The sequence below is a fragment of the Arachis hypogaea genome, chromosome 12, assembly GCF_003086295.3.
Source record: "Arachis hypogaea cultivar Tifrunner chromosome 12, arahy.Tifrunner.gnm2.J5K5, whole genome shotgun sequence".
Lineage (NCBI taxonomy): Eukaryota > Viridiplantae > Streptophyta > Magnoliopsida > Fabales > Fabaceae > Arachis > Arachis hypogaea.
In genome coordinates this window covers 49,657,857-49,661,836 of record NC_092047.1, presented here as the reverse complement: position 1 = coordinate 49,661,836, position 3,980 = coordinate 49,657,857, and the positions used below count along the sequence as shown (strand labels likewise).

Here is a 3,980-nt window from a genome sequence, read left to right as displayed (position 1 = left end):
ATTCTCCCAGGGAGGTGTTGATTTGCTCCCAATAGTTTTGTGGAGGAAGATGTATTTGAGGCATCTCCGGGATCTCATGGTGATGAGCTTCATGCGTTTCTTGAGATCCATGAATGGGCTCTCTTGCTTGCTCCATCCTTTTCTTAGTGATGGGCTTCTCTTCCTCAATGGGAATGTCTCCTTCTATGAAAGCTCCAGCTGAGTAACATAGATAGCAAAGCTAGCCTTACCCCAGGAGAGGGTTTTCGGCTATTTTGTAGAGTTCAAGGGAGATGACTTCATGAACTTCTACTTCCTCTCCAATCATGATGCTATGGATCATGATGGCCCGATCCACAGTAACTTCAGCTCAGTTGCTAGTGGGGATGATGAAGCGTTGGATGAACTCCAACCATCCTCTAGCTACAGGCTTGAGGTCCAGTCTTCTTAGTTGAACCGGCTTGCCTTTAGAGTCAATCTTCCATTGATCTCCTTCCACACATATGTCCATGAGGACTTGGTCCAACCTTTGATTAAAGTTGACCCTTCTAGTGTAGGGGCGTGCATCTCCTTGCATCATAGGCAAGTTGAACGCCAACCTCACATTTTCCGGACTAAAATCTAAGTATTTTCCCCGAACCATTGTAATATAATTCTTTGGATTCGGGTTCTTACTTTGATCATGGTTCTTAGTGATCCATGCATTGGCATAGAACTCTTGAACCATTAGGATGCCGACTTGTTGGATGGGGTTTGTTAGAACTTCCCAACCTCTTCTCTGGATTTCATGTCGGATCTCCGGATACTCATTTCTCTTGAGCTTGAAAGGGACCTCGGGGATCACCTTCTTCTTGGCCACAACATCATAAAAGTGGTCTTGATGAGCTTTGGAGATGAATCTTTCCATCTCCCATGACTCGGAGGTGGAAGCTTTTGTCTTCCCTTTCCCTTTTCTAGAGGATTCTCCGGTCTTAGGTGCCATCAATGGTAATGGAAAAACAAAAAGCTTATGCTTTTACCGTACCAAACTTAGAATATTGCTCTCCCTCGAGCAAGAGAAGAAAAAATAGATGAAGAAGAAGAAGAAAATATGGAAGAGAGGGGGGAGAGGTGTATTCGGCCAAGAAGAGAAGAGAGGATTGTGTTGTGTGAAAATGAGGAAGAATGGAGGGCTTTATATAGGGAAGGGAGGGGGGGTAAGGTTCGGCTATAAGGGTGGGTTTTGGGTGGGAAAGTGATTTTGAATTTTGAAGGTAGGTGGAGTTTATGAAGTAGGTTTATCGGGAAGAGTGGATGGATGTGAGTGGTGAAGTGGTGATAGGGAAGAGAGATTGAGGTGATTGGTGAAGAGTTTTGGGGAAGAGTGTCTATGGGATTGTGTGAAAGAAGGGTGAGAAGAAGTGAATGGAGGTAGGTGGGGATCCTGTGGGGTCCACAGATCCTAAGGTGATTCTATGGGGTCCACAGATCCTGAGGTGATTCTGTGGGGTCCACAGATCCTGAGGTGTTTAAGGATTTACAACCTTGCACCAAATTAGGCATGCAATATACCCTTGCACACGACTCTGGGCGTTCAGAGCCAGATTGGTGCTTGTTCTGGGTGTTGAACGCCCATTTGTTGCCCATTTCTGGCGTTGAACGCCAGAACCATGCTTGTTCTGGGCATTCAGCGCCAGCTCTTCTCGAGGGTGCAATTCTGGCGTTCAAACGCCCAGATGCTGCCCATTTTGGGCGTTCAGCGCTAGAACCATGCTCTGTTCTGGCGTTGAACGCCAGCCAAATGCTTCTTACTAGCGTTTAAACGCCAGTAAGGTCTTCCTCCAGGGTGTAATTTTTTTCTGTCATTTTTGATTCTGTTTTTAATTTTTCTATTTTTTTTGTGACTCCACATGATCATGAACCTAAGAAAACATAAAAATAAAATTAGATTAATAAAAATTGGGTTTCCTCCCAACAAGCGCTTCTTTAATGTCAATAGCTTGACAGTGGGCTCTCATGGAGCCTCACAGATGTTCAGAGCATTGTTGAGACTTCCCAACACCAAACTTAGAGTTTGGATATGGCCTCCCAACACCAAACTTAGAGTTTGACTGTGGGGGCTCTGGTTGACTCTGTAGCGGGAGAAGCTTACTGTGCCTCTTTTCCAGGTTTACAGAAGGATGACCATGAGTTTTAAACACAAGGGAATCCTCATTCAATTGAAGGACTAATTCACCTCTGTCAACATCAATCACAGCTCTAGCTGTGGCTAGGAAGGGTCTTCCATGGATGATGGATTCATCCTCATCCTTCCCTGTATCTAGGACTATGAAATCAGCAGGGATGTAAAGGCCTTCAACCTTTACTAACACGTCCTCTACTTGTCCATAAGCCTGTTTTCTTGAATTATCTGCCATCTCTAATGAGATTTTAGTAGCTTGCACCCCAAAGATTCCCAGTTTCTCTATTACAGAGAGGGGCATGAGGTTTATCCCTGAACCAAGGTCACACAGAGCCTTCTCAAAGGTCATGGTGCCTATGGTACAAGGTATTAGGAACTTTCCAGGATCCTGTTTCTTCTGAGGCAATCTCAGTTGATCCAGATCACTTAGTTCATTGGTGAACAAGGGAGGTTCATCTTCCCAAGTCTCAATACCAAATAATTTGTCATTCAGCTTCATGATTGCACCAAGGTACTTGGTAACTTGCTCTTCAGTAATATCCTCATTCTCTTCAGAAGAAGAATACTCATCAGAGCTCATGAATGGCATAAGGAGGTTCAATGGAATCTCTATGGTCTCTAGATGAGTCTCAGATTCCTTTGGTTCCTCAGAGGGAAACACCTTATTGATCACTGAACATCCCAGGAGGTCTTCCTCACTGGGATTCACGTCCTCAACCTCCCTTACAGGTTCGGCCATGGTAATTAATTCAATGGCTTTGCACTCTCCTTTTGGATTTTCTTCTGTATTACTTGGGAGAGTACTATGAGGGATTTCAGTGATTCTTTTACTCAGCTGGCCCACTTGTGCCTCCAAATTTCTAATTGAGGACCTTGTTTCATTCATGAAACTTACAGTGGCCTTAGATAGATCAGAGACTAAGTTTGCTAAATTAGAGGTATTTTGTTTAGAGTTCTCCGTCTGTTGCTGAGTGGATGATGGAAATGGTTTACTATTGCTAAACCTGGTTCTTCCACCATTATTGAAGCCTTGTTGAGGCTTTTGATCCTTCCATGAGAGATTTGGGTGATTTCTCCATGAGGGGTTATAGGTGTTTCAATATGGTTCACCCATGTAATTCACCTCTGCTATTGCAGGGTTCTCAGGATCATAAGCTTCTTCTTCAGAAGATGCCTTTTGAGTACTGTTGGATGCAGCTTGCATTCCATTTAGACTCTGAGAAATTATATTGACTTGCTGAGTTAATATTTTTTTCTGAGCCAATATGGCATTCAGAGTATCAATTTCAAGAACTCCCTTCTTCTGAGGTGTCCCATTACTCATAGGATTCCTCTCAGAAGTGTACATGAACTAGTTATTAGCAACCATGTCAATGAGTTCTTGAGCTTCTGCAGGCGTTTTCTTTAGGTGAATGGATCCACCTGCAGAATTGTCCAATGACATCTTAGCTAATTCAGACAGACCATCATAGAATATATCCAGGATGGTCCATTCTGAAAGCATGTCAGAAGGACACTTTTTGGTCAGTTGCTTGTATCTCTCCCAAGCTTTATAGAGGGATTCACCTTCTTTCTGTCTGAAGGTTTGAACATCCACTCTAAGCTTGCTCAGCTTTTGAGGAGGAAAGAACTTGGCTAAGAAAGCCTTGACCAGCTTATCCCAAGAGTTTAGGCTATCTTTAGGTTGAGAATCCAACCACACTCTAGCTCTGTCTCTTACAGCAAAAGGGAAAAGCATGAGCCTGTAGACTTCAGGATCTACTCCATTAGTCTTAACAGTATCACAGATCTGCAAAAATTCAGTTAAGAACTGAAAAGGATCTTCAGATGGAAGTCCATG

At 43.5% G+C, this 3,980-nt stretch overlaps 1 non-coding gene across 1 annotated transcript; it reads left to right on the top strand.

The window, feature by feature from the left end:
• Window positions 1-3,638: 3,638 nt before the first annotated feature.
• LOC112731723 (small nucleolar RNA R71) lies at window positions 3,639-3,746 on the top strand. The gene has a single exon (XR_003167488.1). It is a non-coding gene; the product is annotated as a small nucleolar RNA R71 (small nucleolar RNA).
• Window positions 3,747-3,980: the final 234 nt, after the last annotated feature.